Source organism: Rhinolophus sinicus, linkage group LG07 (genome assembly GCF_036562045.2).
Source record: "Rhinolophus sinicus isolate RSC01 linkage group LG07, ASM3656204v1, whole genome shotgun sequence".
Classification (NCBI taxonomy): Eukaryota; Metazoa; Chordata; class Mammalia; order Chiroptera; family Rhinolophidae; genus Rhinolophus; species Rhinolophus sinicus.
The window spans coordinates 93,421,478-93,435,329 of NC_133757.1; the positions used below are offsets into that span (position 1 = coordinate 93,421,478).

Here is a 13,852-nt window from a genome sequence, read left to right on the forward strand (position 1 = left end):
CCCACCCGGTGCGGGGCTCCCTGCCACCCGCGCCCTGCCGCCCCAGCTCGCCGGGTGCCCCTGCTAACCTGACGCCTCCGCGCCGCTCAGGTGGCCGCCGTGCGCCCCTCGCCATGGCCCGTCTGAGAGCTGCCGCTTCGGCCTCGCTCCGCGCCCGACAGCACCCACTGCGGGCGAGCCGCCTCCGCCGGCGCCCAGCAGCGAAGCCGGCTGCGCCGCGGGCGGCGGGGAGTGCGGCGCTTCCCACCTACAGGAGCCAGAGCTGGCCAGTGCCGAGCATGCCCAGTGCGGCTCGCCGGGCGGCGCGGAGGCGCGGAGCCGGGCGATGTGTCACCGCCGGATTTTTGCAGCAGCCACGGGCGGGAGGCGGTGCGGGGAGGAGCTGCGGGAGTGGCGGACCCTCCCGCAGAGGAGGGCGCAGGGAGTCCCCCATTCAGTCCGTGTGGCCTCTGGGGAGCTTCCTCTGCAACTCTTCTGAGTGTCGCGTCGCACTGTTGTTCATGGACACCCAGGAACAGGTTTTTTAGAGTCACATCCTGGGACACCGGAGAGAACCGACCACCCAAGCCCTGAACCTACCCTGTCTCCAAGACCACCTGTCAAGCTACCTTGCGATCAAAAGTTTCGCCGGCCTTCCTGGGTGACTCTGCTGTCAATTCTAAAGCCCACACAGAAGAGGCTGGAAGAAAACAGCAGGAAGTTCACTGTTGGCTTCTGAGTGATAGGGCTCCAGGGGTATTAAATTTTATTTTTTGATTATGTGTAGTTTGTTTTTTTTCTAATGAACAATATGGTGTTTAACTAAGAAAGGTGGGCTATTCTAAAACACTTGCACAACTCTGGTCCCACGATCGGGTACTGTAAGTAGCCCCCCACCCCTCCTTTCTCTTTTGACTTGTCCTGGACCTTGAATTTCAAGGGCCGAGACCAAGCTCCTCCTCCCTGGCTCCTCTAGGCCCGCCCCCTTGGTTACGCCCCCACCCTGTCTTTTACTCCGGCACCGCCCTCTTCTTCGGTTGCTACCAAAACCCGGAAAGATGGATTCCACACAGTGACGCTGGGGCTCCTGCAGCCAGACTGGGCATGTTCCGCGGCCGGGTCAGGGACTACTGTCAAGGAGAGAGGAGACTTTAAGCAACTCCCAGTTTCTCTCCTCCTTCTTTCTGTCCCTGGCAAACAAAACAAAATAGCGCCTCCGACCCCCTGCCCTGAGCAAGGACCAGCAGAAGTGGGTCAGGACCTGACTGAGCATGCTCCGGGCAGTGCCAGGCTGCTGCACGCGGCTGCATCGGGTTGCCCAAGGTTGTTGTAGCTGCTCTCGCTCATCACGACATAGAAGGTCAGGAGGCCGGTGGAAGCAGGGCCCTAGAGGTGCGCGATAGCCTCGACACGTGGGCAGGTCGCACCTGCCGAGGCCCGTTAGGGGGTGAATGCGTGGGATTTGGTTTACAAGTGAATCAACACCTGATTTCCCCCTAAAAGATTGAAATTAGACATCATATTTTAACATTAGTTTTTATGGCATCTTGAATTTGAGCTCTAAGAACTGTTCAGCCTGAGTTTTTTTTCAGGAAACCTAAATCTTTCATTCTTTTGAAGTATTTAATAAGTGTACAGTTGCACTCGGAACACTAAATTTTCACCTGTTTTATCAAAGATTAAATCTTTATCCTCACTCTCAGATAATTCTGCAGTATTATATTCCTTTTCTTTCTTTCTTTCTTTTTTTTTTTAATTCAGGCAATTCTGCATTCCCTCTCAGACTCTCCAGCCTCCCTTTCAAATTCTCAGACAACCTGCAGAAGGCTCGTCAGGCAGGTGTGGGGAACTTGCTTTTAATTCTCTGTTACAGAAGAGAAGACTGAAATAGAGAAAGCTTACAGGGAAGAGATTTTTTGTAGACTTGAGATGAATAAACTCAAGAACTCAGAGAACCTTGCGTTGAGCCCCAGCAGGTGAGTGGGATTGTTGTCTGTTTTGTCTGAGGAGGCGGAAGACGGGCAGATGGGTCAGCTGCTCAGTGAGGTTTGGTGTGACAGTGGGAAATACCCTGAGTGAGGGTTGGCTTCATTTCAACCTTTTCCCCTCCTGCAGCTCCAGTTCAGCTTAAGTATCTTTGGAGACACCATGTTTAGTGGAAGATCACTCCCTGGAAGAATACATTTACTTAAGTGCCCCCAATCCCAGGGTATTACTGTAGTAACTTGTGCTGGAGTCATCCTTACCCCGGAGCTTTCAGCCTTCATTTTTGCTCACGCCTTTGGGCACTACTCTCGAACTTGCCCAGGTTCGGTAGACATCGCAAATAGTCTAGCCCAGGAAAGGATGGGTAAGACATCTCTTTAATAGTCCATATTACCACTGCACCCCATCTGAAGCTTTATGGTGCCCAGTCTCCCATGAAACGAACCTTTATTGGTTCTCTTACTTCTCTGACAGTTTCTTCTCATCTTCCTTTTCCAGGTGTTTTTCCTTTGCGCCTCCCCTCCCCCATTGCAGGTGTTCTGTTCTGTGGCCTCTTCCCTGCTTGTCTCCCTGAAGGCTCTCATTCACTCAGATGATGGTTAGTATCAAGGTGGTGTTCTGTTGGTGTATGCACATATGGCCGTGATGGTTGTTTGTTGCTGAGATCTTTTCTGGTCCATCAGGTACCTGTTCTGATTACCAGTCTGTATCTATGCCTGACCATTTGTCCATACTAGTTGTTAATATTTTGAATATTATGTTTGCCCCCAAACCATAACTTCTTTGCACATCAGACCCTTACGTGTAATCTACTTAATGGCTATCGCCCTCAGGAAACTTAAAACCACTATCTTCCAAACAGGACTAAGGAGCTGTAGTTTCTCTTCTGCCTAGCTTGGTGACTAGTAACCCCATCTCTTCAGCTAGGCACACCACAAATATGGATGTTATCCTAGCTTCACCCATTTGCCTTTCCCCTGTCATCTAGCTCATCACTGAGACTGTCACCCTGTCCTTACACACCTCTGAATATGGACCTTCCACCTCCATCTTCCCTTTAAAAGGATCCTCTCTCTGTACTCCCTCTAATTCATCTTCTTTGCCTCCTCAGACTTTTCTTTTTAAGCGAATTATATTTCAATATGTCTGCTTAAAATCCTTAAATGGATTCATAGTGCCTTCAGGATAAAGTCTAAGTTTTAACCATGAACAGGCCTCTATCTCCCGCTCCCTATCAGCCTCCAGCTAGTGTCCCCCAATGTCCTGTATCCTAGCCATCTGAATTACTTGTCATGCAAATTTGCACCTCCCTGTTCCTTTAATTCTTCTGTCTCTCCTTTCCCCTAGTTCACCCCTTGGCAAACATTGTCTTTAAGACTCAGTTCAGGCTGGGTCTCCTCTGATCTCCCAAGGTGGCTTCCTTTCGAATAGGTCACCTGGACCATATACCTTGTCTCCATTTTGACACCTAACCTTGATTTATTTTCCTTCGCCTCCTCCACTGCATTGGAGACACTCAGACCTCAAGGGCTTCCCTCAACCATCTTTGTGTCTTTGTTCCCAGTCCTCAATAGAGTTTTACTTAATAAATGAATAATAGACATATGCACCCATATAATATTTAAAATTTACTAATTTTTAAAATTCTTCCTGAGAATTATAAATAAAGTGCAAAGAAAAAATACCAGGATAGTCACATCATATCCAACCTGCTGGGTGGTTATGCGCCTGTGAGTCATATAAGCAAGATCTCAGATTTGACCGTGAAGTCAGTGATTTTCTTCAGCTTCAGAATTCCAGAAGTGTTTTGTGAGCCAGTCTGATGTACTTGTTTTGTCAGTCTGCAACTGCACAAAGCTCAGTATTGTATTCCTAATTAATCCACAAAGTCCATTGTTCCCTCTCATTGTGTTTCCTTACACGGCGTAGTTATAACCTCCTACTTATATGGTTACTTCTTAGAATAGATGCTGTTTATTTTTTCTGTTGAAAGTATGGCACTCTGAGAAGGCAGATTAACCATGTAGGAATGAACGTAATGTTCACAGTTTTACCAGCTCCCATTGTCTGCTGAGAGCACCTAGAGTTAACTGTGGAGGGACCGGCCATCTACTTAGATTCATCTCGGATGATGAACCCATTCCCTGCCTCCTGAACTGAGTGGTCCAGGGGCAGCAATTTTATTAAGCCCTCCAGTTGATTCCACACACTATACTTGAGAAACAGTTGTAAGTTTTATGGATAAAAGGGGGGAAAAGCTATTATTCCAGACGTTCAAATAGCCCCTGATTTTTTTGTTTGTTTTTTGGCAGAGAGATATACCGGGGATGCCAAAAAAATGTATATAAGTGGACACTTTGGTCAGTGTTGCTCAAGCAGTCGTTCACCATAATCAGAAATGTCTAGATGCTGATGGTAACCACTTTGAGCACCTCTTGTAATTGCAGAAGTCAAATGGGACTTGTATTCATCTTTTGTTATTGGTATGTATTGAGTATTACAATTTTAATACAGTTTTCCTTTCTTAAAATGGGTACACATTTTTTTTTGGCACCGTCTGTATGTAGATGGGAAGAGTATTGATCTATAATACTTAAAAAAGTCTGATCCTTGTTTGTGCTCATTTAATAGCCTTGGCTTATGTTAGAGAGTCTGGGGAATATAGTCCAGACGGTATGTAGTAAGATAGCTGCTTGTTTTTCTGTGTTGGACCACACAGCAATTTTACTTGGTGGCTTATGGAGGCCCAGCACTCCTTTGCTAAATTCAGCCTCCTTTGATGGAGTGAGACAATGGAAGTTCTGACCTTACTCCCTTCCTGGAAGAGGACAATTATAGGCATATGACCCTGCATTCGGCTTTTTCCTTGTTCCTGGGAGTCTGAAAGGGCACAATTAGGAAGGAGGATGGGGAAGGAATGAAAGGAAGCAAACACTTCTGTCTGTAATCTTGTGACTTCATGAGGAGAGCGAAGCTTCTTGAAAAGTCTGAGTCAGTATTAGGAAAATAGTCCCTTCCTTAGTATGGCTTTCAACTGAGCACTGATGTTGGTTGGTCCTCTGGAGGTGTGTGTGTGCATGTGTGTGTGGTCTCATCAGTTAGCCAACTGTAAAAATCAGGAGAGCAAAGGGTGGGTCTGTAGCTCACATGGAGCAGAAGACCGAGCTGGAAGGATTGCGCCCCTCCTGAACCTCCCTTTAAGACCACACGAAAGTCCCGCTCTTCCAGACAGTTTGCCAGCCTGGACAGTAATGGCTATAGCAGCCGAGTCTTCCACTCCCCAGGGCTTCATTGCAGACAGTGATTCAGACTTACGGATGTGAATTATTGGCAGCAGAAGGGGATGAATCCAGGAATCACCTCTGTGTGTAGGGACTTTCTGAAAGTGGGTAGATATTTGCACAGGATGGTTAGAAGAGGGACCCTCTTGGTGAAAGAGGTGTGAATCCGAGCTGTGGAGACTTCCCTGGGAAGATGGGGTGAGTCGTAGAGGGGACTCCTTTGTAAAGATTTGATTTTGCAGGTGCTTTGCCCTAGGATTCCAGAAACGTTATGTCTTGCATATGGCGCTTTTAGTTTACAGCTTCCTCGGGAAGGAGGGAAGGCCAAACATTCACTTTCCCACCATAGGAGAGAGAAGGTAGACGCTGGGTCATCCAAGTAATCAAACAAACAAGTGACTGGTCAACAAGTGGGAAAACAAGCATCAAAAGAAGCCAACATATTCTCCAGGGCCATGGCCCACAAGAACACGCCTTTGTCCCCACACTTGGCAGGGAGGCCACGGTACTCACTGGGAACGCTGCTCAGAGCCGAGGGCCTCTCATGTCCAGCTGAGCCTTTGCAGGTTTACTGTGACCTCAGCAGGAATAACCGAGAAACCTACATGACGAGAAGAAGTTCAAAGTGAACACGGAAAGTTGAATTGTGATTTTCTGTGCTGGTGATTTTCAAGCCTCTCTCTTGTTTGAGTCATTATTTACTAGAATTAAGAGGGAAAGGAATTTGATATTTCATCTTGTGGATATGACACCAAAAGTCTTGGTGTGAACACAGGGGCTCCTGCCAGGGCAGAGGCTGTGGAGATGCCCTGAGGTGTGGCCAAAGCAGGGAGGGCAGAGGTCATGGTTGATGATAGGAGATACAAGACCTGATGGACACAAGGAGGCTGAGAAGCCCCGTATGCGGATACCCAGCTTTCTTTCCTGAGCCTTCCCCTCTGCCACCTGGGCTTTGGATAGAGCAGGGAACTGCTATCTAAAGTCCAGGCCCTGTCTTCAGAGACCACATAGTGGGGAGCGTGAGGCCTGGGCCATCTGCTGGTGAGTTGTTACCATGGGGAAGGGCTGAGGTGGGCACTAAACTTTACTGTTGACACTCCTACAATTGTGACTTGAGCCAACCCTAGGAATGAAGTTTCCGAACAAATTGAAACTCTTCTTCCCCCTCACAAAGGACATAGTCCAGATGTGCTCACCTTCAGTATGACCCCACCCTCATCTCCCAAATAACAAATACCATTTCTACCTGTAATTACAGGAATGATTGTGTGTGGTTTGTTCTCCTTCATGGATGAGTGTGCTTATAAATAGTTTCCCTTCTCTTATGGACCATGCAGTGGTTATGATATAACCACAATCAGCCAGCTGGGAGAATAGGTGTTTTTCATTTGGACCACACCTGCTTTGCAGGCATTTATAAGCTCTGCAACTTCTCTTTAGTAGTCTTCTCAATGGAAGCTAGCATAGGTTCTGGCACATAATAGGTGCCAATAAATTTTGTTGAATTACACGCTGGAAATTGGTGTTAGAACTACACGTGGGAGTAACTTGGAGGCAGGCATTTAAAAATAAAAAATACCCATCAGTCACTTGGTTGGTCTGAAACTCCATTCAGACTTTGGCCTCAGTCTGTATGCTACTGATTCTGCTTTTTCTTTCTGAAGTGTTTCAGACCTGTTACCAGCATGTTTCTTCCTGATTTTGGTCAGCGGGCAAAAAGGCAAAGCTGATGATAAATGTGGATAAGACAACCAAATGCACGAAACATTGTAAAGGGACGGTTAAGGAAGAGTTAGGAATAGTCTTCAGTATCATGGTTCGTGGCTCTCTATTGTAGTAGAGCATTTTTGCTATTAATTGTGTGGGACCACATTGCTGCTATTAATGTCAATGAGTCCTTTTGCTTTAATAAACATTTTAAAAGTGTCTTGAAATTAATCATCCCTACATCTTGAGGAATATTGTGATTGCATGTGTGAACTAAACAGGCCAATCTCCTTAGACTGAATAAAAATGGCAATTTGCTGCTCACACGTATGGAATGTGGGGTGCGGTGACTCAGATGTACAGCTAGAATTGCTAATAAGCATAATGACATTGGCTGGCAATGACAGGGAGAAGAGTATAAAAGGACCCTGCAGATGGGTCTTGATGTGATTGATCTCTGCGATTTATCATTCTCTGTGCGTGCCTTGGCCTATAGCACTAATTACTGAAAATGGACTAAACTTGAAACAGGGACTGCCCAGCCTAGCTTTAGGAATCTTCAACTGTGACATGAATATTATATTTAATTACATGAAAAGTCCGCTGTTGCTTATCGCCTGTAAGAAACACAGTAATGCATTCACTTGGAGCAGAACTGCCAGTCATTTCTTCGGCATTTACCAACCTTTCGGTCACCTAGCCCTGGACCCCTATTCCTGAGGGCACCAGGAAAGCAGGATCTATAGACAGCCCTGATGGTGTTAGTGTTACAAAAGAGTGCCAAAATAGTCGTCCTGAAGATTATCACACCCACTCCCCTGCCTGACACTCGTTTTTCAGCTGGACGTTAGTAGTATATTGAAGTTCCTATGCTCTCATTTTAGTACTAGGAGCTTTGGTCCTAAAGGTCTTCATCCTGTTTTCTGTCTCTGTCTCTTATTTTCCCTTGTATTTACTCTCTAGCTATTTATTTTTCTTTAGACTGTGACTTGTTTTACTTGCATAAGGTTACGGGAAGATTCATGAGAAGACCAACGGGGAAATGAGGAACCAAAGTCATTACTGGAAAAATCCGAGAGCCTTCTCAGATCCAAGCCAGTCTGTAGCCCTCACACGTCATTCCTGTTGGCCTGACTTCCAGGAGAGTTCCCAAAGACCATATGCATCAATGATGGAACTGATTCATTTCTTGGAAGATTCTGACTCAGGCAGAGGTTTTTCTTTAAAGAGTAGTTGTTCTCTAACCTAATGTACTAAAAATGTGATATCACAGGCGAGTCATGCAAGTGATGTAATTCAAGGATCATCGGCTTTTTGATGCCAGCATTTTGTGTGAAAAGACACTGTTCTCCCTATTTGTGAGATCCACTTCCAAATGCATTTAATTGTTAAGACACCGTGTTGAGAATGCAGTATTGCCAGCTTCAAAGAGGCTGCTGTACTGTGAAATCCCTTCTTAGGTTCTCCTTGCTCAGCCTCCCCAGCTGCCCCAATGTTCCCCCTGACCCTAGCTCCCCAGGGTCTCACTTCTTCTAGCAGAAGGCCATGGTCCAGCAGACCTCTCTGTGGGCACTTCCTGGGGCCAACAGGCTGAAGGCCAATGCACAGGGTCCTGGGACCTTCTGGGTGCTCAGGGTCACCCTGGATCAGGAGTGCTCTGTCCTGCTTCACATTCCAGCTGCTTCCTGGCCCCTGACTACTGTCCTGAAGGTTGAGGGTGATGGAAGAATGTAATGGTCATTTGCTCCTGCCCTTAACTTCCCCTCAACCTCCCAATTCCTCATGGTGTCACCAGGTTGAAGCCTGGTATTGGGGCTCATGACTCCCCCCTACCCTCTTTTCATCTCTGCTTTCCCAAGCATGGGCTGATGACCTGCTAGTTTCTGGTGCCAGGGCAATGTTACACCTGACCTAGTCCTTTTAAAGTTCCACCTGACATGTGGATGACCCTTGGGGATCTCCTCAGAGCCCCTCAAAAGCTAGGAGGCCTCTAAGACTTGCAGCTCCATCTGGAGTTGTGGTTAGAGCTCCAAGTTCCTTGAGAAGTCTAGAGGTAAGACTGTGGAGTGACAGGAAACAGAAATTTAAGAACCGGGTATGCATATCTTCACTTCATACTCTTGTCAACTGAGTGCAGCTTTTAAATGGAATCGGTATTTTTAATATCTGTAAATACATATTGGTAGTTGTAGAGTGAGAATATTTTTCACTTGTTGCATTAACTCTCAAGCTGTATCATCCTAAACATTAAGCTGAGTATAGAGACGCAGCACGCAGATGGTGAGGTGTGCATGGGGCAATGCTGTATGAGCTCCAGTACGGTTTGCTCTTAATGTCATCACAAGAAATTCGCCATATAACTCATGAGCTTTAGAATGGATTAGAGGGAATATGTTGGACCAGTGAAACTAATATCGAAGATAAGTGGGAAAATCAAGTCTAATGCGTACATTTTAATTTATTATAAAATAAATATGCCAGATTTGTCTAACAATTTAGAAACCTTACATAATTTATTGTGATAGTTCATTTACGAAAGAAGTAGGATGCTTTTTTTTTTTTTAAAGCTATAAAACAAATTGGACAGTGACTCTTATCCCCTGAGTTATTTAGGGCAGAAGATTAATAAAAACATTAAGCATGATGAGTGAATGACTTTCAGTGACAGGGTTATAGCAAATAAATACCAGCAACAACAAAAGTGTAACGAATTGTACATTTTGAAATCAGTCTAAGGAATTTTACTAAACAGCAAATTATATGGTTTTATTTTTATCTAGTACATTAAAATTGTCTAATCATGCTAACTACCTTTAATGTACATTGTCTATGCTCCCAAACTAGTTAAAACCCCTTGAGGATAGAGGCCACGTCTCATTTTCTTGCAGCCTCTGCATCCAAGAAATAGCCTAGAAATATCCAAGAACTATCCTACACATAATGGGTACTTGATAAATGTCTGTTGAATAAAATATGAACTTAATAGTGATTTATACAGTTTTCAAAATAACTGTATTAGAAAAAGGAAGTGCATGAAAGAAAGGGAATGCCTTCCGTTTGAATTGTTGTTTACCTTAAAAATAGAAAAGAATGATTATTTGGCTAGAAGCAGGTTGGTATTAGGGGAGATGGCTTCATGTTGGGTTGGGTTCTAAAATTAGTATATCCTAAAAATTAATCAAGAAAATCCCTGACATTGGCCATAAAACTTAACATGCCTGTTTGAGTATATAATCTACGGAAGGTGCCAGAAAAGTGTATATGCATTTTAAGAAAGGAAAGCTGTGTTAAAATTGAAATAATATATACCGATAACAAAAGATGAATGACTACAAGTCACGTTTGACTTCCGCAATGACAAGAGGTGCTCAAAGTGGTTGCCATCAGCGTCCAGACACTTCTGATTACAGTGAACTACTGCTTGAGCAATATTGGCCAAAGTGTCCACTCGTATACCTTTTTTTTGGCCCCTGCACTATTTCCAACGGAAGGAATGAAAGGAGAGTTTCTATACAAATGTCTGGGAAGTCAGAACCATATATCTTTGGAAATATCTATTAAATTCCCAGGTGAATGGAGGCTAGGCAGAGGCATCCCAAGGTCCCCGCTTGCCTACAGGACTCACTCCACTCTGTCCTAATCTTAAACCTGTATAACTTCAATCCATATCACTATGAGGGTTCAACCTAATAAGAAGTCACATTGTCTGTACCTTATGTAGTAGGCAAGAGTCAGATGCTGATGTCAGAGACTCCACTGTTTTGGTTTTATAAATAGGATTTTTTGGTGTGATGTGAAGGGAAACTGAAAGTCCAGGGCAATTCTTTAATTCAGTTAAATGATTGGAGAGTTGCTATAGCTCCATGCTGTACCCACAGGGCTGGCACAGAGAGTTTTAATCCAGTTTGAACTGTTTGATGAATGCCTGTTCAGTTGGTCACTGCTTTCAGATCACAGTATACTACAGTATATACAGTAAAACCCAGATATCATTTATGTTTGGAATGTAATCTCACTTTGTTTTGGTTTTAGGAAGACTACGTCTAACCATTTTAATGCAGTCACAAGGGAGATTGCGTTAGGCATAGTGGTTTAGTGCAACTTGTCACCATTATTAGAAAAACACGTAAAATCTGGTGGGCTGTCTGGAGTTGATTATATGTCTGAAGTTCATTAATAATGGCTTGGGACAGAAGGTGTATTTCCGTTCCATTTGTGTGAGTGTACTGTACATTTCTCAGCCTTTCCTTTAATGATATCCTTACTAATGTAAGTGCCATCCAGGGCCCTGTTTGAGGTTACATCATGTAGGAATGATCAAAACCCATGAAAGATTTATCCTGAAACAACTCGATGATTTGGATGTCAGGGATCCTGACTTAAGTTTAAGCTCCAAATATCAGTGGCCATTCTGGCTGTTAGCAACGAGATTAATTCCTGGCAATACTATAGAGAGTTTCAGCTACAGAATGGTTTTCTGGGGGTCACAAGAGCACTGAGAGTTGTCATATTGTTGAGTGAAAACAGAATGATGGAGAGCATGGATTTCATGAGCTCCATGAATTGCGGAGCTCTTCTCATTTAATTACACTTGATATCTTCTTACTAGCGTGGACTACTATGAACCCTTTATCCAACAGGCCTGGCGTTCCTGGTGGCAGAGTAGCTGGGCCTCCATTTGCTGAATTTCTCAGGAGAAAGAGCCTTCTACGTACTGTGTATCCTGCCGGTATCCTCTGGCTGGCCTGCCATGGATGCTTCTCTCCTCCCCCCTGTGTATTCCTACTATCTGAGCTGCTCTTCATTTACAAAATGGGTATAGTGGTCCTTCCCTCAAGTGCTGGGTATCTTGAATATGAAAGTGCTGACTGTCCTGTGCCTACATGTTCACTGGCAAAGCTATATACACAACCTACCATCACTTCTGAGGTGACATGTAGCACCATCTTAGCCAGAGGTACAGACTCACAACAGACTGGTCTGAGTCCTGCCGGGGTGGTGTGACAGTTGTGCTCCTATGAGTAATTTAGGTGGGAGAGGACCTTGAAAGGCAAGCAAAACTGGATAAATCCTGTGTGTGTGCTATGGACTGAGTTGTGTCTTCCCAAAATTCATATGTTGAAGCCCTACCCCCCCCCCCCCACAATGCAATGGTATTAGGAGGTGGGGGGTGGGGAGTAATTAGGTCACAAAGGTGGAGCCCTCCCGATGGGATTAGTGCCCTTATAGGAAGAGATAGGAAAGGATCTCTTTCTCTGTGTCATGTGAGAATACAGTGACAAGGCAGAACTCTGCAAGCCAGGAAGAGAGAGCTCATCAGAACCTGACCATGTTGTCACTCTGACCTTGGACTTCCCAGCCCCCAGAGTGATGGGACATACATGTCTATTGCTTAAGTCACCCATCCTATGGTATTTTGCTATAGCAGCCTGACCTAAGACAGTGTTTCCAGAAGGCATTTGTCTAGAACGTAGTGTCATCATTCAGGCCAATAGTCTTACGCTGACTCCTGTCTCCCAGTATGGAGGCATCAGCTTACAGCAGGACAGCTGAATAAGTTGTTTAAGAAGGGGCCGACATTAATGTCATATTAGTGCAGTGTGCTGCCATGATGAGGGGCTGAGTTTTCCTTTTTGTAAGGATGTAATTTAGCAAAACTTTTAGAATAGAACGTGCTGCCATAGAGTAGTTTGTAAATGGTGTATATGGATTTGTGATTCAAATGCAACTGTCCCATACATTTGTCTTTTGAAGAAATAGTCCTGTGTGTGTGTGTGTGTGTGTGTGTGTGTGTGTGTGTGTGTGTTTGGTTGGGGCACACTGTAGGATAATTTATAAGATCTCTTGCAGGAAAGGCCTATGACCATTTGTTCTCAGTGTAATTCTGATTTTTCTCTTTAAATTTTCTAAACCATTAATTTATCAAAAATTTTAGATTTTGTTAGTCATTTCTCACCTCTACCTCTCTTCTTGAATTGCATTTCTCTGTGTAAAAAGTTTATAAGGAGTTACAGTACTTGAATGATTATTTCTCTACAAAAAGAAAGTATTTGCTCAATTACTTTTTATTTCGCCTGTTTTTTACACTCCTTGTTTTCCTGTTATACACATATTTGTCTCTTATCATAGGATTTTTCTGTCTTTCTTATTTTTTAGAAGTATTGTTACCTTAGAGCATACACAAAACAAATTAGAAACACACAAAAAAGAAAACGTTTTCTGCAAAGTGAGTTTTCTCGTGTAAGGAGTTATATTGTGTTGCTGTGCCTGTTAAAGGGGAATGAGGCCAGCAGATAATAAGAATGAGAAATGAGAACTTTTTTCTCCCCTTTCTCTGCCATTTACATTGATCAATTTACCTTAGATTACTTGCTATATGTACAGGATAGCGTCATGGCAGATAAAACCTATTATTTCAGAGTTTGAAAGCACCTGACATTCTAATAGCACAAATAGGCCTACTTTTCCACTAGGTACCTGAGAAAAACTTTCAGTTTCATAAAAGCAGACTTTATAAAATGTGTAACTACACTGTCCATTTCAGACCACACAGTTCATCATGTATATGTTGGCCAGTTGTTTTAAGTCACCTCAAGTCCTTTTTGGAAGTAGGGATTTCAATTAAATAAGTCACCAAAAGAACAAATAGAGGTGGAAAGGTTCTTTTGTTTGTTTGTTTTATATCGGCACAGTACTGCCACCGGAGATGGAGAGTTGTAATGTAAGGATCAGGGGTCAGGAACATTCTGGATCATCTTTCAGTTTGGCAGAAGAAAAGGCCCAGTTCTGGCACACAAAGTGGTCCATACGCCAACTGATGCCCTATTTGACCAAGAACAAGAAGAGTGAGTCGAGGAAAGTAGTGTGAATACCTAGAGTTGGGCTGCTGTTCCAAACAA

At 44.2% G+C, this 13,852-nt stretch overlaps 1 protein-coding gene and 1 long non-coding RNA gene across 4 annotated transcripts in view; one reads left to right on the forward strand and one right to left on the reverse strand.

The window, feature by feature from the left end:
• Window positions 1–320, reverse strand: part of MFAP3L (microfibril associated protein 3 like) — a 38,547-nt gene extending 38,227 nt beyond the window's left edge. The window contains exon 1 of one of the 3 annotated variants that reach the window (XM_074338316.1): window positions 69–320. The gene's annotated coding sequence lies outside the window, so the exon portion shown is untranslated. The remainder of the gene's footprint in view (window positions 1–68) is intronic. The other 2 variants (XM_019715166.2, XM_074338314.1) reach the window with 2 other exon arrangements.
• A 689-nt stretch (window positions 321–1,009) lies between these two features.
• LOC141572719 (uncharacterized) overlaps window positions 1,010–13,852 on the forward strand; it is a 35,944-nt gene continuing 23,101 nt past the window's right edge. The window contains exons 1-3 of the long non-coding RNA XR_012498125.1: window positions 1,010–1,371; window positions 1,741–1,955; window positions 2,464–2,563. This is a non-coding gene — a long non-coding RNA (uncharacterized LOC141572719). The remainder of the gene's footprint in view (window positions 1,372–1,740; window positions 1,956–2,463; window positions 2,564–13,852) is intronic.